The sequence below is a fragment of the Sus scrofa genome, chromosome 15, assembly GCF_054392235.1.
Source record: "Sus scrofa isolate SSC_HxYL_T2T_F1_AM1 chromosome 15, Sscrofa_HxYL_maternal_Yorkshire_Landrace_v2.0, whole genome shotgun sequence".
Lineage (NCBI taxonomy): Eukaryota > Metazoa > Chordata > Mammalia > Artiodactyla > Suidae > Sus > Sus scrofa.
The window spans coordinates 61026144-61048923 of NC_139397.1; the positions used below are offsets into that span (position 1 = coordinate 61026144).

At 37.9% G+C, this 22780-nt stretch overlaps 2 protein-coding genes across 7 annotated transcripts in view; one reads left to right on the forward strand and one right to left on the reverse strand.

Annotated features, from left to right (window-relative positions):
* The window catches only part of CFAP96 (cilia and flagella associated protein 96), a 487170-nt gene that overhangs the window by 395678 nt on the left and 68712 nt on the right, over positions 1 to 22780 (forward strand). For all 6 annotated transcript variants that reach the window (XR_014828694.1, XR_014828696.1, XR_014828695.1 and 3 more), the window contains 2 exons: positions 867 to 936; positions 8098 to 8233. The gene's annotated coding sequence lies outside the window, so the exon portion shown is untranslated. The remainder of the gene's footprint in view (positions 1 to 866; positions 937 to 8097; positions 8234 to 22780) is intronic.
* Positions 1 to 22780, reverse strand: part of SORBS2 (sorbin and SH3 domain containing 2) — a 324236-nt gene that overhangs the window by 280568 nt on the left and 20888 nt on the right.

Genomic DNA, 22780 nt, shown 5'->3' on the forward strand with positions numbered 1-22780 from the left:
GGCAATGTAAAAAGACCATCTTTGGCCAGGCTGAGATAAAAAAGGAAGAGATTCTAACTTGGTAGTTGTAAATATATACAGATAATAATTATTATTATTATTTATATAATGAATAACATACATTAATATTATATAATAATTGTTATATAAAAATCAATTATATATGCATCCTTTATGTTCAATCCTAGTTGCTTTATATCTTGCTAAAGCTGCTATAATACCTTCTAAGTTGTAGATTTTGTATTTTGTAAATTACTTCTGTTCACCTCTGTTGAGAGCAAATGGTTTAACTGTTCTGGGTTTTATGCAACACTCCCAAATGAGATATTAATTTTATGGCAAAGTAATTAAAAGCACCTGCTCTGGAGCCGTAATGGCTAAGTTAGAAACTGGCTTTGCCATTAACTAGTTGAATGCCTTCAGAGAAGTTACTCAACCTCTCTAATCGTCAGATTCCTCATCTGTGACCTGAGGATGACAACAGCACACTGTCCATAGGGTGTTTTGAGCATTACATTTATGGAAAGTTCACAGTGTGGTGACTGCCTGGTGCATAATAGGCATGCAATAAAAATAAACTATCATCATTTTGTTACTAAGAAATCAAGAGAATATAACAGAGCTTTATTTTTTGTAGTCATCTTTTTGGGGTTATGCCATGAGAAATGATTTGATATCTCTGGATCCAGGATTCAAAATCCTTAATCCTTAGAGGAAAAACTTAGGCTCTGTGAAGTTTAGAGGTAATAAATGTGGAGCATGTCACATAGTGACAGATACTCAGTAAGTGGTAGGAGATGCTTTTGTTAGTATTATTATCATAATTTCTTACATTTATTTCTTGTCCATTTTTGCTTGACACATAGATGATTGAGGCCCAGAAGCAGAAGTTACCCATGGCTGTTTGGAACAGTATTGTGGAGAAGCCTGTCTGTGGTTAGTGTAAATCTTTCTTTAAATTCCTTTTCTCTCAAAAAGAGGTACCCCTTAGGTACCTACTTATCTAGACCTTGTCCTTCCTCCTCTGCCAAATAAGTTTTTGCAAAAGCATTAGATAATTAACTTAAATAATTGTTTCATATATTCTTTTTAAGCTAAATTTTATGTTTTACACAGTTCATTAAGCCAAGATAACAATGGAATGGCCTGCATAAGCATTGGTGACTACCTTGTGAAAATCTTTCTCAAAGCTTCTCAAATTGCACTATAACCTTGACTCTTTCAGAGCTGACTCTGGTTATAAAGGAATCACATTCACATTCAATAATTCAGTGGAAGGTGTCAAAAGTGTTAAAATCAATAAAGCATGCAGAGAACTCTAGGATAATTTCAATGGAGTACTGTCCAGATTGTACTTGATTTAGAAAACTATTGGCCTAGGAGTTCCCATCTCGCAGTGGTTAACGAATCTGACTAGGAACCATGAGGTTGCAGGTTCAATCCCTGGCCTTGCTCAGTGGATTAAGAATCCAGCGTTGCCATGACCTGTGGTGTAGGTCGCAGACATGGCTCAGATCCCGAGTTGCTGTGGCTTTGGCGTAGGCTGGCGGCTACAGCTCTGATTAGACCCCTAGCCTGGGAACCTCCATATGCCGCAGGAGCGGCCCTAGAAAAGACGGAAAAAAAAAAAAAAAAAAAAGGAAAAAAGAAAACTACTGGCCTATACAATTTTGTATTTTTGCCATTGAGAAATAATTCTCGAGCAAAAATAGCCCATTCTGCTGGAAATTGATTCCCTTGGCAACAGTATGATCATATTTTTTTTAAACTCTAGAAACTATCATCCGTTCATTTAAAACTACATTGAGACTGGAATTTTATTTACCTAAGAACTGTGGCCTCCTATTATGACCCCAATTTTATACATTTAACTTATGAGCGCATAAATGTACTAATTAACTAGTCTCCTGTCTTTCTGTGGGAAAGTAAAAAGCTTTCCCTGGGGTGACACTCTGCCTGTATATAACCTCCAAAAGCAGGTAGGAAAAAAAAAAAGAACGTTCCAGAGTTCCCACTGTGGCTCAGTGGTAATGAACCAGACTAGTATCCATGAGGACGAGGGTTCGATCCCCGGCCCCACTCAATGGGTTAAGGATCAGCGTTGCTGTGAGCTGCAGTGTAGGTTGCAGACATGGCTCCTATTTGATGTTGCTGTGGCTGTGGCGTGGGCCAGTTGCAGCTCTGATTCGACCCCTATCCTGGGCTGGGAACTTCTGCAGGTGCGGCACTAAAAAGCAAAAAACAAACAAACAAAAAGCATTCCTCTGACTTAGTATTTCTTTGAAATTTATGATTAAATAGATAACGTTACATATGGCCCAAAGACAGAAATGACTTATTAACATCCAATGTTAATGTGAGATGATCTCAAATCCAATTTTGATGTTGTGGAGTGAACTTGATGTTTCATTGGACCAAGAAGAGCAGAAAGCACAAAAACAAGCAGTTTCCCAGGGAGTTATGGCACAGCCTGGGCCTTTAAACAGAGACAAATCCACCTGAGAAGTGCAGGCAAAGCAATGATACCAGCCTAGGATTTTCTAACAGTAGCTGTATCACTCTAGTAAATCAGCTGTCCCCAATCTGTCGACTTCCAACACGTGGGGGTAAAGTGTGATTTCAGGAATTTCATAAAGCATATCTAAATTGAGCTTGTTTATAAATGATTTTATATATGTACATACACACATATACACAAAACATATATAATATATATTCCTATCCATAATACTTTCATGTGTGTGTAGAAGCTACTTAAATATACTGTCAACTGTAGAATAGTGTTTTATTTTCTCAATCAAGAGATACTCAAAGTTATATAATTTTCATTACAGAGATCTGCAAAATGTTTTGGCTCAGAAAAATGACTCTCGTGAAAATGCTAGAATCCACAGAAAAACAGTATTCCATTCCTAAAACATAACAGCCTTCCATTTCTTAAGCATAATGATGTACCTATTAAAATGGTTATTATTTATTTTGTTTTGTTTTGTTTTCGTATTTTTAGGGCTACACGTGCAGCATATGTAAGTTCCCAGGCTAGGGGTCAAATCTGAGCTGTAGCTGCCAGCCTACACCACAGCCATAGCAATTCGGGATCCGAGCTGCATCTGTGACCTACACCACAGCTCACAGCAACGCCGGATCTTTAACCCACTGAGTGAGGCCAGGGATCAAACCCACATCCTCATGGATCCTAATTGGGTTCATTAACCACTGAGCCATGACAGGAACTTCCAAAATGGCTACTATTTGAGTTTGAACTAGGTTTTAATTGTTCTGCCTTTTTGCATGTGTTCGTGTATACTAAGTAATGACTTCATATGAATTACCAGGTCAAAGACCACAAGAGCAAGGAAAATAGCACAATCAGAGCCCTTCAAACAAAAATGGGGATTCTTTGCTGTCACAGCCATGAATGGAACTAGACATGTATATCAGAGTGTCCTCGCAGGTGCTTTGGGAAGGTTACAAACTCAGCTCAGCTTTCCAGTAGCCAGTGCAGAAAAGGGATCCACGATTCTTAGTGTCCTTGAGATAAAAACAGAACAACTGTTGAGAAGTCATGCAGATCATCTATTTGATAATTTGAGTTTAAGGGGTATTATTTCTCCCTGAACTCCCCATAAGGAAGGCATTCTGGAATGTACTGGATAAATGACTGGACAATATCCTTACAACTGATGTAACAATGATGCCACAAGACTCCATACAAGTTCATGGCTCCCCAATAAAATAAAAAATAAATCCAGAATGATAGTTTAAGACGATCTTGTTTAGCTTATGCACTCTGGCATCCTCATTGCCTGGCACAGTCTTGGCACCTCAGTAAAATATTGAGTGTCATCATCCACAGGATTTTACTTGCTAAGAAATGCTTAGACTGGCTGTATGATAGAGCTGGTCAGTATAGTTCCATATCCTCAGCCTAACTGATCTGGGATTAGGTTTAACACCCCTTAGTGAAAGTTGGGGTGACTAATACCACACTGTTTAATGTATCGTTGCTCTATAGTACATGTTTTTTAAATCTGATCGGGCAAATCCACTTTCATTTTGCTTTTTTCTCAAAATATTTTTCCTATTATTTTATATCACCTTTAAGTTCAGTCGTAGCTAAAATGATCTGTTCTGTTATCACTGCGTACAATATCCTTAAGTCTGCTTTACCCACGGCAGTCTAGTTTTATGCCTGGTGTCCCAGCACGTTATTTCATGCTCAAAAGTGTCCAGATTCAGATGCTGAATTGTGTATTTCTCAAGTCTGTCCATTTTATTTATTCCCACAGCTATCACCAGACTTTCCCCCTTCCTAGGGGACCATACAGATCCATTATCTATTCCATTTTCTCCTGCTTCCATTCTTCCTCTGCTCCACTCACCTCTCTACTTTATAGTCCTAATAATGCCCCTTCTGCCCTAAATATCCTAAAACATATATATGGAAAAAATGAACTAACCAATTCTCATACATTTCCCCCTAAATGTTTTACATTTATTTTGTCAAACTTCAAGAAAAAGCTCTGTTGAAATTTTGTGCTTAATTGGTCTGGATAGTAGTATACATTGTATATTGTTCTCAATCACTTAGTAAGTTTTATCTTATTTATTAAAGAATTATTTCCATCCATTTTCCCCAACACTTAACCTTTCAAATTTTATGCAGAATGCAATGCTAAGTTTATAGTGAGCTTTGTTATTTGTGAACCTTATTATAAGGATATATTAAGAATAAAGAGCCTTAGGAGTTCCTGTTGTGGCTCAATGGATGAACCCAACTAGTATCTGCAAGAATGCAGGTTCAATCCCTGACCCTGAAGCTCTGATTTGACCCCTAGCCTGAGAACTTCCATTTACCGCAGGTGTGGCCCTAAAAAGAAAAAAAAGAAAAGAATAAAGAGCCTTGATTCTTAACCTTCAATTCTAGTACCAAGGATCTCTCACTGTGGCAAATAGTTGGTGAGCCCTTTGTGTACTTTATGATAAAGCTGCTACTATACTATAATACTTTTATTCTTAAAAGATTTTCACCTAAATTCATACTTTCATTCTCATGTTGTATCTCCTGAGCAGGCATTTTATTCTGAATAAGCAGAGGAGGAAAATGAAGAGCATGGGTTTTGCTCAAACAACAAAGGTGAAAATAGAACCTTTTTGTCTTTTGTCCAGTCCTGATAACTTAATTTCTTTCTGAGATGAAACAGTTAAAAAAGAAGTAAAATTTGACATAGTTAATAATATAAAGTTATTTCCTTAATCCTCAAAAATATCTTTGTTATTTTTATGAAAAAATAATTCTGTTTCTATTTGGAGATTAGATATATACCAGCTTAGGACAATCAGTAGTAAATAGCATGAATATAAAAATATTTTGTGTACTTTATCCTTTCTCAATTGGAGTAAGGAAGAAGTTGATTTAAGTAGGACAAAGCCCTTAGCGTACATTAGATGTGAAACTATAAGTCCCATCCAAATGCTTAATAGGAAGGGCAGTATATATTGTTACAGACTAAATATTTTGCAACACAGTTTAGTTGATAAACTTTAGAGGTCCCTAAAGTTGGGTATTCTCCACCTTTAAGAGTTTCTTCTTGGTCAAATTAGGAGAGAACAGAGATTATCTACAATGAGAAGCTAAACCTAGATGGAAAAACACGTGATTACTGCTGAGGTTGTGGCAGCTGCATTTGTTGTTGTTGTTGTTTTTAAGTCCTCCATTTCACCATGTTAATTATAAAGAAAAATAAACTTAAATTTATTTTGCTGTGGCAAATAGCAAGGAAAAAACTTGATCCATTGCCTAAGCACTTGCTAGCATGAATACTTTGAAATGTTAGACAACACATAAAGGCATTAAGCACTAACCTTTCAATATTGAATGTTACCAAATCAACAGCCAGATACTGTTGACATTAACACCTCTTATTTTGCTGCATTAGTTTTATGGATACAATAAACACTCCTGGATGATGAACATTTTGTAATTCAAAGAATGACTCATGGAAAATATAGTTTTCATTTACTAAAATGCTGTAGGATTGAATTTAGAAATGTCTTGCTGCGTTGAAATTGATTTAATTTGAATGGAAATCCAAGAGCTACAATAAACTTTAAAAATGTACAAAATATATTTTGCTCCTTTCATCTATTTGGGAAAACAGAAGCAAACAAATGTAATAATGTTCCTGGGACCCACAGCACAGTTATATTCTATTACATAAACAAGCATTTATAAAACATTCATGGTTATCACTTCTATTTATAAAACCAATAAACATAAACAAAATAAATCCAGTTTTTAAAAGATGTTAGATGGCATCCAATAAAATATTGTAATTGAGGTTCATTCTATACAAAACTTTTTTGAATGTTTGTATAACTTGATTTAGATTGACCTAATGAGACAAGGTCTGGATTTTTTTCTTAAGTATCTGCTAAAGCCATTTCAAAGGATTCACTAAATGATTCTTTTAAAATAAGTCTAAACCAATACAGTTAGGATAGAATTCAGTTTAAACTTGAAATCTGTACTTGGCTTTTCTCTGATCTCAATAATTGAGTTAAAAGCCTTAAGTGGTCATCTATCATGGTTGATTCTCTCACTTTTCTTGAGGATTTAATTCCTTCAGACTCTAAAAAGCATGAGGACTTGTTGGTCATCCCAGCAAGGTAGCAGTTAGAGGAAATAATTTCTTAACAGTATGAAATGTCTTTCTTTGGGATCTCAAAATAGAGTAGATTCTCATCATTCTGGATTTTAGGATGCATGAGCGACTTTTCAAAGACTCATTCATTGCAATGATTTACTTTGAATGTATTCCCAGAAAAATAATTTTTTTAGCTTTAGAGGTTAAATTTTTAAAAGTTCGTTTAGAAAACATAACTTAATCTTCATAATAACTCCCTGTGGGAGAAGGTTAAATCTAAGTCACATTGAATTTAACTGTAGCAATTCCTCATAAAACCCTACACCTTTCTCAAGGTTTTCAACATACATCCCTTCAAATATGTACAACTGTTTACACACAAAAATTAACCGAAAGAAAGAAAGAAAGTGAGAAAGATAAAGAGAGAGACAAAGGAAGGAAGGGAGGAAGGGAGGAAGAAAGGGAGAAAGAAAATTTGAAGTACCGAAATAGAAACATCTTGAAATATTCCCTTTCTAGTCTGAAATTCCATAATTATGTAACTGTGTTGTTCTTACTGTGGACAAAACAGGTTTGATCTAGCTTTGCCAAAGTTGTAATATCCATTTGTAAGTAAGGAAACATGCAAAACACAAAGATGAAAAAATCAAACTAGAGTGTCCATTTTTCTCTAGGCAACTTAGAAATAGGTATATTCTCTCTCCTTTTAACTTTGGCAAAAGACAAATAATCTTGTATCATTGCATTTCACTAAAAGAAAAATAATCTTTATCATTGAGATTTCACTAAATCTCAGTTGAAAAACTTTTTATAGTATCATTTTCCCATTCCACTGTAATGTCTATACGCAGAGTGGTTTCATTATTTCACTCTTTCTTAAAAGTATGCTTTGATAATCTCGTCTACAGAGTTGCCATTCTAGAGAAACCGCACATAGCCTTGTTTTATGACAAGTTATATAGACTCATACTGGACTCTAATTCACCAGCTGGTTCAGAGGTTGATGGCTTATAAATGTGCAAATATATGAGATTTGGGAATGAAAAGTACTATTATGTTATTACCATGAATGTACGATTACTGCAAATACCATGGTAAGCCAGGCCTGAAAGAATCTATTAAGTTAATATTATGCATTCTTGGGGTTTTGAGGTTTCTGAAATTCATCCATCACTCAGTGCCAACTGGCATGTATAAATACCACAAAGCCTATCAGGCGGCTTTCTCTCTGCCCCTCCTTTCCCTTCTTCCTGTCCCACCATCTTTCTGACCTCTGTAACCAATCATGCTCATTTATTATCGTTTGAAAAATAGTGTGAAAATGTTTATACACAATCAATTTGTAATTAATAGGAAGTGACTTTGTGGGACTGTTTGATGCCTGCTGGTACAAGAAAGCCTCGGTTATGTCTGACGGTTTTTTTTTTTTTTTTTTTTCCATCTCCTTCAGCAACAACGCGTGGCAAAAGGATTGTCAAAGAAGAAAGACTGTGTAATGAATTATGGCACTCAGGACGACCGTGAAGGACAGTTGGGAAAACAAAGGGCTTTCGTCCGATAGGATGTTCTGTGGAACAAGGTCACAGGTATCGCTTCTCAATTTTTCATGTTATTTTAAAAGGTTTTTTGGCCTTCAAACTACTTTTGGCAAAATTTTTATGCAATCAAGTGAACAAGGTGAATGGTGGCTTTAAGAGAGATCTGAATGGAGCATTTGTTTTCAAACAACTTTTGCCCTGTTCAGTTTCATCTCCCACGAGCCTGCTTCTAAGGGCGTTCACAAGTTCACATACACTCCATATATGTTTTATCTAACACCTTGCAAAGCATTTTCCTAAAATGTAAGTCTTGAGAACATTTTGCCTACTGACTAGAAACCTAAATGATAATCAACTCAGAAGAATATTATGATGGCATGGAAAAAAATATTATGCTTTGAAAAAAAAAAAAAAAAAAAAAAACCAACTGTTAAGTAAGACTATGTAGGACCAGGAGAGCAAAAACAAACAGGTTGCATTGCGGTCACACAGTGATACTTGCCATCTATTTTTTTTTTACTTTTCTTTTTTACATTTCTATCCCTGCCTTCCCTTCCTCCCTCCATCTCTTCTGCACCTTCTTTTCTTTTAGAAATATTTATTTAGAATTTCCTATGTGCTGGATTCATACCAGAAGGGGGAAAAAAAATAGTAGGTCATATCTGCACAGGCTTTAAGTCTACTGGAGGAGAGACATTAATCAAATAATTGCTTCACTGAATGTATACCTGTAGAGCAAAATAAATGCTCTGAATTTGAAAGGGACATAGCTCTATAAGAAAGTTAAATTAAAAAAAAAAAAAACCCTAACACTGATAACCTTGAGTTTCTGACATCTGGCAGTCTTGTATGAGAAGCAGCATTTGAACTGGAATATGAAAAATGTGGAATTAGCTAGAAGAAAAGAGGTTGAGGAAGTAGCCTATGCAAAGGCCCAGTGGTGGGAGGAGTATATGAACTTGTGTATCAAGATAGCAGAGTGAAATGGTGGGTGGTTTAAAATGAGATTGGAGAAGGTGTATGAAAAAGTGCTCAGTATTACTAATCATAAAGAAAATGCAGATCAAAACCACAAGGAGATATCACCTGTAACACTGCCACTGTTAAAATGGCTATTTTTTTTTTTTGAAATAGATAAGTGTCAGTGAGGAAGTAGAGAAATTGCAGCATTTGTACACTGTTGATGAGAAGGTAGAATGTTGTAGGCAATTTGAAAAATCGTATAGAGGTTCCTGAAAAATTAAAATAGGACTATCATATGATCCTACAATCCCACTTGTGCATGTAAATCTAAAAGAATTGAAATTAGGGTCTCAAGGAGATATATGCATACCCATGTTATTTGCAGCACTGTTCACAATAGCCAAGATATGGAAACAATCTAAATGTCCACTGATAAATTGATAAAGAAAATGTAATTTATTTATATGTATATATGTGCAGTCTTTTATATATTTTATATATATATAAAACAAGATCATGCATACACACACACACACACACACACACACACACACACACACACACACGTACATACACAATGGAATAGTCAGCCTTAAAAAAGAAGGAAACCCTACCGTTTGCAAGAACATGGATGAACCTAGAGGGTATTATGATAGGTGAAAAAAGCCAGTCATAGAAGAAAAAGTATTGCCTGATTCCACTTACATAAGGTATCTGAAAGAGTCAAATTTGTAGAAGCAGAGAATAGAATAATGATTAAGAGGGATCTGGAGGGGGATCTGGGAGGAGAAATGGGGGATGGATGCTCAATGGATGTAAAACTTCTGTTATGCAAGATGAGTATATTCTAAAGATCACCTGTACAACATAGTGCCTACAGTGAACAATATGGTGCTGTGTACTGTAAAATATATTTAGAGGATAGACCTCATGTTAAGTGTTCTTACTACAACAAATCAAAACAAAACACAAAATAACAGAGAAATTTTTGGAGGTGATGGATGTATTAAGTTTTTTTGCATTTTTTACTAAAGTATAGTTGATTTACAATATTGTGCAAATTTCTGCTGTACAGTCATTCATATATATTCATATATATATGTGTGTGTGTGTGTGTGTGTGTGTATGTGTATATACACATTCTTTTCTTCCTACTATCTTCCATCATGCTCTGTCCCAAAGGATTGGATATAACTCCCTATGCTATACAGTAGGACCTCATCACTTATCCATTCTAAATGTAATAATTTGCATCTACCAACCCCAAACTCCCTGTGCATCCCACTCCCTCCTCCTTCCCCTTGGCAGCCACAGGTCTAGTCTCTATATATGTGAGTCTGTATTTAGTATCTTGATTGCGGTGATAGTGTCACAGGTGCAGGCATACGTCCAAACTCATCAAAATGTATACATTAAATATGTGCAGATTTTTGTGTATCAATTTATACATCAATTAAAAAATAAATAAGATGAAGTTGGATAGATCACATGGGGTCAAATGGGTCAGGAAACTGCTGAAGCGTTTCAAACTAGAGAGTGACAAGACTCTATTTTTTCGTTGTGAAAGGGCCACTAAGGTGGCAATATGAATAGTGGACTAGATGGAAATAAGAATGAATACAGGAAAACTAAATGAGAAGGTTATTTCACAGTCCGAGTGGAAAACAGTGGATCTCTATCCCAATTCGTTGGAACTCAATTAGACGAATAGGGGTATCGCATTGTTCTTTGGTCTGTTTCCATCTAGGAAATGTTTGTATAGATGTGGCTTCCCCTCCAGGACGTGACCAGAAGTCATAGACGGGAGGATGACTTGCAAAGTTATTCTGAACACATCAGTCTTTGTGCCTGTCATGCTCAGGTCACTTTTGAGTTAGAGCCACCCAAACACCTGCTCTGAGAAGCACAGTGAGACAATTCTTTGTTAATGATTACCTGATTCAAGGTAACTCTTTTTATAGACTGATTCTTGAAGTGACCTAGTATGTGAATGGGGCATTTGATGCCCAAGAAGTGACACTCCCAGTATATCTCCCTTTGAGTAGTTCTTCTCAATGGGATCAATTTTACTTCCCAGGAGATATTTTCAGTGTCAAGACATTCTTGTTTGTTACAGCTTAGGAGCTGAGTCTACTAGTATCTAGTATATAAAGGACGGGAATACTACTAAACGAGCTGTAATGTACAGGACAACCCCACAACAAAGAATTGTTTGGCCCAAAATATTGATAGTATGGAGGTTGAGAAATGCTTGACTTTCAGGAAATAGAACCGATCAAGACTTCCATGTATCATAAATGTGGCAGACAAAACACACTTCCTAGCTTAGTAATGGAAATGTGATGATTAAGAAAAGCAGTTGAGACACAGTCGAACAGTGTTATCTGCAGTACCTTGGATGTTTGTTCAACCTTGCAGTTGATACACAGATGATATGTATAGCATATCCAAATAAATTACTTTCTATTTTATTTTATTTTATTTTATTTTATTTTATTTTATTTTATTTTATTTTATTTTATTTTATTTTATTTTTTGCTTTTTAGGGCTGCACCTGCAGCAAACATAAGTTTCCAGGCTAGGGGTTGAATTGGAGCTGCACCACAGCCACAGCAATGCCAGATCAGAGTCACGTCTGCGACCTATACCACAGCTCACAGCAGCGCTGGATCCTTACCCACTGAGTGGGGCCAGGAATCAAAGCTGCATCCTCATGGATACTAGTTGGGTTTGTTACTGCTGAGCCACAAAGGGAACTCCAAGTAAATTAAAATGAATCCACAAATGCAGGATTTCATGCACAAGACTCTAAATGAAATCAAAGTACACGTCTGAAGAACAATTCTGTACCTCTTTAGATGTTTCCAGGTGTCAGTACAGCATTTATGTAACCCATTTAGAACACGGCACTTTGAGGGAATCATGAAGATTTAATTCTTTTGTGAATTATTTAGCAAAGTCAAGTCCTTTCTCTTATGACCCAACAGAGTCAACCCATCTCCTAAAACATGGGTTTATTATTATTTAGTTCAATCTCCAGCTTCCTTGGTAGACTGAAAAATATCTCTCATGGAGCTCTTTTGTGCCTCAGCAGGTTAAGGATCTGGAGCTGTCACTTCAGCAGCTTGGGTCATACTACTATGGCGTGGGTTTGATCCCTGGTCCAGGAACTTCCACATGCTGTGGGTGAAGCTAAAGAAAATAAAAGAAAAATAATATTGTAATCATATGTGGAGTTCCCATTGTGGCTCAGTGGGTTAAGAACCTGACTAGTATCCATGAGGATGAGGGTTCGATCCCTGGCCTTGTTCAGTGGGTTAAGGATCTGGCATTGCTGCAAGCTGTGGTATAGGACACAGATGTGGTTTGGATCTGGCATTGCTGTGGCTGTGGTTTAGGCCAGCAGCTGCAGCTCCAATTCGACCCCTAGCCAGGGAACTTCCATATGCCATGGGTGCAGCCCTAAAAAGAAATGAAAAATATCTCTTAGGTATTTCATTGCACGGGCGTTCTGCCTAGAAGTCTGTCTCAAGTCATCATCTCTTCACTCTCCGAGGCTGACCTGCTAAAAGCAGAGGGTGGGCAGCTCTGTGAGGTGAGATGGGCATAGGATCTGCAACCAGACATACTCAGGTTCAGACCTCATCTCAGTCACTTTTAGATCTGTGGTTCTGAATCAACTCAAATCTTTCTGAGCCTTAGTCTCGTGATCTGCACAATGTAGTTAACATCTCTTCCTAAGCATTTGATCATAATTAAATGAGATAAATATAAAGTACATAGGTCATTTGTCTGTAGAGTTTTAAATTAATTATAATATCTGGTCTGGAATATACAAAGTGAGAAAAGTAAAATACATATTATAACAAGAAGCAATTTGACACGTGCACTAATAAATCACCTCATATAAACATGCTATTAGATTGAATAAGTAGAAAGAGATGATACAGTGGGCTTAGCTTATTAGCAGTCTTTTTGTCTTCTTTTTCATTTTTATTTCAATGGTATGTTATTTTCTTCTTGTCATCTTTCCACACTATGCATCTCTGAGACACCCAGCCCAAGATGAGACATATCTGATGCTCTAAATTACCTGTTGAATTGTATAAGTGAGGTATTGGCTTTGCTTTTCCCATGTCTTAACTTTTCTTATAGAGTCACAACAGCATCTGCTACTTATATCACAATATTTCCAGAGGCACTTCCAATGCCTTTTCCATAATATAATTCCCCAATCAGCTTCACAGTAACTCAGAAAACAGGGTAAATGATTTCTGACAGTATGAACAAATATTTCAGAGTCTGACAACATGCAAAAAAAATGACTACTATTCTGAACTATTATTCAAAGAAAGGAATTAACTTTAGATGTCACCTTCTTCATTTATTTTCCTCAATAATACTGATAGTCTTAGTATTTCCATTTAAAGAAATGCAAATGATATGCTTTTCACTTTGGATGAAAAGCAATTCTAAGGAAAAATATAAAGCCAGATAAAAATAGTGATAAGAAAATTAGATTTTTATGTCACACCATTTTAAATATTAAGGGGGGGGGGAATTTTAGACTCAGAGTTCTAAATTCAGAATGTTCAGGATATTTAAATGGTCTTCATACTGTCTACAAAAGAGGACTTTAAAATTCACTCCTTTTACAGATCTTGAATGGCCAGATAAAAATCGGAACTCAAACCTATTCCCACCATCTCTGATGTGAGCTCCCGTTTTGTGTGCCGATGACTCAGTGGAAGCCTGGGCAGATCAATTTACGGCAGCACAAGGTGTCTCTGTCCCAGGATTTGTGTACCTGCATTAGTAGCAGGTCCAGTCATATATTACACACCTACTTTGGCTGTAACTGGAGACAGCTGATGTACAATAGTGCTGAAAGAAGTGTACTTATTCAGCCAGGGAACTTGTAACAGATCCTGCTTGTCTAGCATTGCCACACAGAGTACCCCCTTCCATCCTTCCTAAAAGTGCTCAAGTGATTGAAAGTGAAAAAATAGAGCAGAATAGAGTGTGTAGGTCCGAGAGAATCCGGTCTGAGTGAATCCAAATGTGATGTAACTTAAATCTTGAATGTTTTTATTTTATTTTTTAATGGGCAACTCAAAAGAAATTGACAAGAAATAGTGTACTTATGAATGTACACTAGTTTCCCTTAAGAAGCTAGAATGCTTCAAAGACTCAATACTTTAAATCTTGGAAATTAGTAACATTAATTTTGAATCTATTCACAATGTTGAATTTTCAATCAATGCAACATTTTGAATTTTGAATCTTGATAAAAAGGAAAGGAGAGAATGTTATTATCTTCTCTTTTACTGATGAGAAGTTATAAGAAAAGTCACCTGCACAAATTCACAAAATATGAGAGTCCTAAAGATGGGTCATCAAAATGCTTCTTTAGTAATCCATTTAATGAAAAAGAAAGCACGCTATGGGAGTTCCACTTTTGATGAGATCCCCTTAGCCCATAAGAGGCAGAGGCTTGGAGGAGAAGGCTGACACCTTCCTTGGCAATTGCCAGTCTAACTTCCTCTTCATCGAGGGTGCAGAAGATCAGAAAGGCAGAAAGCAGGTAAACCAGATAGCTTTTAGCTTAAGTCATATTTCTGTATTATTTGTGGGTTTCAATTTTCCATGCTTCCCTTTCTCAAAGACATAAAACAGCTACCATTTAATCTTTTCCTGGGCAGCTTTAATCTTTCTCCACTTAGCCATTTCTAAATTAGGGATAACACCAATACCACAAGGATTAGCTAAGCATATTTGTAGGTACTTAACAATCAGTGCAGGGCTTTTTTTAAACTTTTTAAAATGTCACTTGAAAACTAAATCTCGCCTCTTGTGGCGCTGATCAAGTTGACTATCTTCTAATAGTGAAAAGTTTGTGGAAGTGAAGATGAGAAACTCAAATGCTTCAGAATGGTGGCTTTGGAAGAAGATTTCTTAAATGGCTTCCTATTATCCTGGAAGAATATGTCTAATAACAAAGTTTGAAGAGAGACAGAGATTTTTTTTAAAAAAATGGAGTAGGATCTATTTTAATTGGGATAGTAAGAAATAGAATATCCATGGGAAAACACAGGTTTATAAAGATCCTGAGCTCATAGGCTACCACAAAGTAATTGACATCTATTCTTTTATCAGCCTACCACCAAGCTGGTTGCTATTTTTAGCCAATTCTTTAATGCAGGATGTTTACAAGCCTGCTAGGATTTCACAGGAATGCCTTGGGTCTTGAAAAGTAGGTCTGCATTCCTTAGTACTTCAAGTATCAACATTCTTCAGAGCCTTCACTCCTAGGTATTAGTTTATTCAGATGCTCTACTGTTGAATCTACGTGTTACAGGAACATCACCGAATAAGTTACCTTTGGAAAAATGGGAATTGTTCACTTCATGCAAAGCAGTCTTCATCTTTTTTTTTTTTTGTCTTTTTGCCTTTTCTAGGGCTGCTTCCCGTGGCATATGGAGGTTCCCAGGCTAGGGGTCAAATCAGAGTAGTAGCCGCCAGCCTACGCCAGAGCCAGAGCAACTCGGGATCCGAGCCGAGTCTGGGACCCACACCACAGCTCACGGCAATGCCGGATCCTTAACCCACTGAACAAGGCCAGGGATCCAACCCGCAACCTCATGGGTTCCTAGTCGGATTTGTTAACCACCGTGCCATGACGCGAACTCTAAAGCATTCTTCATCTTATGAACAGATTCAGTTAACAACACAGTCCCTTAATAGGTGAGCTCTTGGTTCAGTTACGAATCGCCTTAGCCCTAATCAGGCACATCATGGCTACATATTGTGAAGTTTACTGATGGTGTTGGCTCTCTAGAGGGAAATACACTTAGCTTTAAAAATCACAGCTAGCACTTTGGGTGATTATTCTTCATTATAAAAAAGTTCTAAGACATCAATTTTTTCTAGCAGGTTTTGATAATGGTGGTTTTCACTAATCCTTCTCACTGCCCCAGTTCCCATCACAGACCATTACTTGAAATGATTTGTAAGACATTAAAGGCTAGAGGATCACACCATAGTCTTGATTCTGCCTCTGAGCAAGTCATGAAATCCTCCAGATCCCTGTTCCTTCACTGAAGTTTCCCTCTAGCTCTTATACCTTGAATTCATAGGAATGAATCATGGACTTGAGTCCCACAAATAAATCATATTCTGGTGATTTTCTAATTTTTTTCCAGGACCTGTCACAACCAAGTCATAACATTTCTGCTGCTTTTAATGTTTTATCATTTGTAATTAATGATGGCTATTGACCCCCCTCTTTCCTCCACAAAATGCAGTTGATTATCATCTCTCCATTTTTTTTCAAAAAAAATCTTTGTATCTTAAATACTGTTTATTTTTATCTTTTTTTGCCTTTTAGGGCCACACCAACAGCATATAGAAGTTCCCAGGCTAGGGGTTGAATCTGAGCTACAGGTGCGGGCCTACGATTACACCACAGTCACAGAAAGGGAAGCATGGAAAATTGAAACCCACAGTTTAGTTTCATAGATCCCTTCCTCAATCTTACAGTAGATTTTCAGGACCAGAATTTTCTATAGAATTCAATTAAGAAATTATTGGATTTCCTTGGTGGTTCAGTGGATTAAGGATCCAGCATTGTTACTGCTGTGGCTCAGGTCACTCCTGTGGCGTGGGTTCAGTCCTTGCCCCAGGAACTTCCACATGCTGTAGACACACCCTAACCCCCCCCCCAAAAAAAGAGAAAAGAAAATAAATTACCATAGATTAAGAAGTAGAAATTTCCAGTTAAAAATAAAGTCAGTCATGGGAATATAACGTATAGCATAGGGAATATCGATGGTAAAAACTTTTGTAATAACTTTGTATGGTGATAGATGGTAACTAGACTTTTCCTGGTGACCGTTTCAAAAAATATATATCAAATCACTATAGTGTGTACTTTAAATAATATATATCAATTATACTTTAATAGAAAAAAATTTTAAAGAAATTTCTATGTATTAGTTCATCCTCTGTAATATGTGTTATACCACTAGAATGTAACAGCATGAAAGCAGAGACCTGCTCTGTGCTGTCCTTTACTCTGCCTCCATAGCCTGGGGCAGAGCTGTGAATCCAGTTGGTGTCTATAAATATTTGTGATACGAGAAATGAGTGAAATGAAAATGTGAAAGAGTTGAGCCGTCTGTGTGTGTGAGGATAGATATACAGAGGTATAGAAGATGCCGTCTGCCCCCAAGGAGCTTCCTGTCTGCTGCAGGAGACAGACGCATGTCAGGGTGGCGTCAGTGAGTGGCTAGAGAAGGCAGTGTCCTAGGAGTTCAGGGGAACAAAGGTTCACTGTAGGGGTGAAAAATCACTTGCTCCTGCCACAGTAATCATTCTGACAAGGCTTTTAATGTTTTATAATTTAAAAAAAAAATTTAGATTTTTTGGTTTTTTTTTTTTTTTTTTTGCTTTTGCTTTTTAGCGCTGCACCTGCAGTATATGGAGGTTCCCAGGCTAGGGGTCATCGGAACTGAAGTTGCTGGCCTATGCCACAGCCACAGAAACGCAGGATCCAAGCTGCATCTGGGATCTATACCACAGCACTCATAGCAATGCTGGATCCTTAACCCACTGAGTGAGGCTAAGGATCAAACCCGCATCCTCACGGATACCAGTACGGTTCATTATCCCTGAGTCATGACAGGAACTCCCCTGACAAGGCTTTTAAAATACACCTGGCATTAAAAGAATGACTGTACTCATGCTCAAAAGACGCCACCATTTAAGTTCAAATAAATGCTGAAACCAAAAAAACAAAAGATAAAGAAATTTGCCATGATATGAAAACATGGTTCTGTTTGCATCTATGATATTCAGTTGTCTGATTATTAGTTCAGTTTCCTGGTACGCAGTAGAATTTGTGAGACCACATTTTTTTTCTCCAAAGTGGTCGTTCTGCTTTCTGAGAATTAACACATCTTTTAATGCCACTGGTCCTTAAACTTGTACATGTACAATTGGCTTTTGGATTGATAAACACGGCACCTTGGGGCTTTAGCCCCAAATATAGCATAGGATATGGTGGGTGGTCAGAATTCATATTAGAACAAGAAAAGGACACATTTTCAAAAATTGAACACTGCTTCTAATTTTAAAGATGAAAATAGCCAATAGATAATTAGAAAGCAGCTATATATATTTACACACATGGAGGACTTAACCATTAAAATAACTTTAGCTTATGTTCTTAAAGTCATCATCACATATTCAAATATATATATTTATACACGTCAATATTAATGTATATTTGAAAAATACAATTCAGCAATGTATTAAGATATTTATTAAATGTCAAATCATTTACCAATTCTACACATTTGCTGAGTGACAGCTGTATGAGGCTCTGTATCGTAGCTGTAGTTCCAAGGTAGATAGGTGGGAAAAAAAAAAAACAGATAGGATTCCATCTTCATGAGATTACAATATAGTGAGTGAAGTAGATCTCAGTATAATCTCAAATGATATTTTATTTACAAAATGTACGAGCAATATTGAATCTGAATGCAGGGTTGTGAGATACTATAAAAAAAGGACAAATAAGGGACCCCGTCCATATCACAGTGCATGGACGTTTCCTCTGACAAAGCAGGATTTAGCTGGGAGGTCACAGATAAGAAGGCAAGTCCTTGATAGAAGGAGGAGTGGTATGCAGAAGTGAAGGATTCCAGGCCCAGGGAGAAGGATACGATAAGGGAGAACCAGCGACCCTTCTGCAGTGCAGGAAGTAGGATGGGGACTAGTGTGAAATGGGACTGGGAAGCAAGGCAAGAACTTCATCCTACGGGATTGTATCCCTGGCTGGGGTATTGCGGGAAGCAATGGAGGAGCATGGATGGCTTTAAACACACAAGTGGGTATGGTCTGACTTACTTTGTTTTAAGCAAAATTTTGTTATAGTTGATAGTTCTGTTGATTTCTGCTATACAGCAAAGTGACCCAGGTCTGACTTACATTCTTAAAATGACTACCCTGGCTGCAATGCCAAGAGGGTATTGGTAAGACACTCAATCACAGTTTCCAGGGAAGAAGTCATAGTGTCTTGGATTAGGGTGCTAGCAGTGGAGGAGATGGAGAAAAGTGGATGAGTTCCCAATATATCTCAGAGGGAATGCCTTGGGGCCAACAGGATTTATGGCAGTACTGGGTATTGGAGATGAAAAACAAAGGAGGCAGTTACAGAGGCAATTTTTCAGTTGCCCGCCTGATCAATTCAGGGGAGGTGGAAATACTGACTCATTTGTAGATGATGAGAGGAAAAGATTTGGTTGGAAAGAATTTAGTTTTGGACAAGTTGAGTTTGAAATGTCCACACTATATTTTTTTTTAAATAACCACATAGAATTCTATTACATGAGTCACTTTTTTAAAAGCATCTAATTTTGGAACATAGTTTGTTTCTATTTTAAACCAATTTAGTTTAAATAGTGCTCTGATAAACATCCTTGCAGATGTGGCTTTGCCCATATCACTGGTTGTTTCCTTAGGAAACATGCTAGGTTAATCGGCACAGTTAAGAACTTTTTGATGTATCACAAGACTCTTTATTTCTAAGGGAGTGACTTTGACAGTCAGGTTTGAGTACATTATGGGCTCCCCTCACACACTGCTGACCCTGACACAACTCCACGACTGCTTAAGGGGTGAAGAGGAATTTGCCTGAAGGAGAGCAGAGAAGGCAGTGGAAGCAGGAGGAAAAAGGGATTGATCCCTCAAGAATCTGGAAAGGGTTCAGGAGACCCTGCTGTCATCTTGTCATAAGCCACATGTAGTCTTTACAGGGTCAGCTTCCACTGCCAGCAAGGAAGGGCTGTGATTCTTTGCTCCTCTTAATTGCGTACCCTGAGGATGATGGTGTATGTATTTAGGCCAGTGACTACTGTTGCCATGAAAAAGACATCCCCTGCACACTAAGTGTTAGACTGGCTATATATAGGCCTAAAAACCTTGACCAAACCAATGCCATTAAGGATCTAAGCCAACTGTGAGGCCTTTTCTCTTTATTCAGAGCCAAGCTGAAAGTATGGCATTGCAGGGCTGTGTTCACTGGGAGCTCCTGAGACCAGCATCTGTGTGCAGACTCCCTGGAGCAGAGGGACCACCCTGTATTGAGCCCTCTGGGTCCTATCTATGACTTATCCTCTGAGGGGAATACACCCTTTTCCAGACACTCATGAAGTTTCTGGAGACTCTTGTCACCCATTATAAATGCAGATGTTTAGGGATCATTTCATCAATTATCCTTTTATAATGTTTTCAACTCTCAGTAATCAATACCTTGGCACTTATGGGAAAGCATTCGTTTTAAGCCTTTGGCTTCAAAATGCTCCTCCTAAAAATGTCTGCCTCTTCTAATTAAGTGCTGTTATCATTATAATATGGATTCCACGCACTCAATGCTATGAAAGTTTGTTCTTAGTCTCTCAAAAAGACAAAATTTTTTTTTTTTTTTTTTGAGGGCCGAACCTGTGGCATATAGAAGTTCCCAGGCTAGGGGTCAAATCAGAGCTATAGCTGCTGGCCTACACCACAGTCACAGCAACGTGGGATCCGAACAACATCTGTGACCTGTATACCACAGCTCCTTAACCCACTGAGTGAGGCCAGGGATTGAACCTGCATCCTCATGGATCCTAGTTGGGTTCGTTAACTGCTGAGCCATGAGGAGAACTCCTCAGAAAGACAAGGCTGATGAAATATCACTGTGTCTGGTAATGGCCAGTTTCCTCAAGGAAGGTGTGAATCACTAGCACCAGCACTGTCCTCAAATGCAGTACAAAGCACTTGGATAATTATATTTTCATGTCAGTAAAAACACCATCCACCCAATGATCTTACGTCTACTTTAGAGTTAGAGCACTTCTACGGTATTATTGCAGTATTACTCTGAAGTGTGGTATTCAGCAGTAGCCATTAAAGTAGCAGAGCTGTGATTGAATAATCTCCATGGGTCTATTAGTTCCCTAAAGCTACTACAACAAAGTACCACAAATCATATGACTTAAGCAACAGGAATTTCTTGTCTCTCAGTTCTGGAAACTAGAGGTCAGAGATCAGTATGTCGGTGGAGTTGGTTGATTGGTTCCTGCTGAGAGCTGTGAGGGGGGAACTGTTCCCTCTCCCCTGGCTTCAAGTGGTTTGCTGGCCATCTTTGGCATCTCTTGGCTTGTACATGATCCCCCAGTCTTTGCCTTCATCTTCACGTGGTGTTTTCCATATGTGTGTGTGTGTCCAAATTTCTCCTTTTTATAAGGACACCCATCATATTGGATTAAGTGCCTATCCTCCCACTAGCAGGACCTCATTTTAACTAACTGAATTAGCAAACAATCTATTTCCAAATGAAGTCATATTCTAGGCACTGGGAGTTAGGAGTTCAAAATATAAATTTGCGGAGTTCCCATCATGGCGCAGCAGAAATGAATCTGACTAGAAGCCATGAGGTGGCAGGTTGGAGCCATGAGGTGGCAGGTTCGATCCCTGGCCTTGCTCAGTGGGTTAAGGATCTGGCATTGCCGTGAGCCGTGGTGTAAGTCGCAGACGCGGCTTGGATCCTGTGTTGCTGTGGCTGCTGTGTAGGCTGGCAGCTACAGCTCTGATTAGACCCCTGGCCTGGGAACCTCCATATGTCGTAGGTGCGGCTCTAAAAAGACAAAAGACAAAATATACATGGATTGGCAGCAGCAAGGGTAGTGTTAGGGGATGGGACACAATTTCACTTGTGACAGTGGTATTATGGTGAAAGTAGGTCACCTGAAATCAGAATCCTTCTTGAAAAGATGATTAAAGCATAGGTATAGAAGATAACCTCTGACTGGCTCTTAACTAACTCTCTCTCTCTCTCTCTCCTGCTATGCTGCATGCTTTCCAAAGATTCTAGATTTGTTCTAAATCAAAAGATTCTTCTTCAAAACATTTTTTTGCCCATAGGAAAAAAACAAAGTATTTACAAAATACACATCCTCAAACTTTGCCCAATAAGTTTTATTAGAGACCCTCTCTATTGCTGGCAGTTTTGCTGATTTTTCCTTTAACCCTCATATCCTCATTGGATAATATAGCAACTCAAAAACAATTTGAGGGGAGTGCCCGTCGTGGCGCAGTGGTTAACAAATCCAAATAGGATCCCTGGCTTGCTCAGTGGGTTAACAATCCGTCGTTGCCGTGAGCTGTGGTGTAGGTCACGGACTCGGCTCGGATCCCACATTGCTGTGGCTGTCGTGTAGGCCGGTGGCTACAGCTCCAATGGGACTCCTAGCCTGGGAACCTCCATATGCCGCAGGAAGCGGCCCTAGAAAAAGGCAAAAAGAAAAAAATAAAATAAAAATAAAAATAAACTATTTGAATGAGGATCTAGAGAGGAAAGGACTTTCCTTCTTTGCTTCACATATTCATTCCACAAATGGTTTTGAGGACCACTCTTGAGGATGTGATCTTGCAGATTCTTTTTTTTGAATGATTTTTATTTTTTCCATTATAGTTGGTTTACAGTGTTCTGTCAATTTTCTACTCTACAGCAAAGTGACCCAGGCACGTTTACATATATACATTCTTTTTCTTGCATTATCTTCCATCATAAGGGACCAGATATAGTTC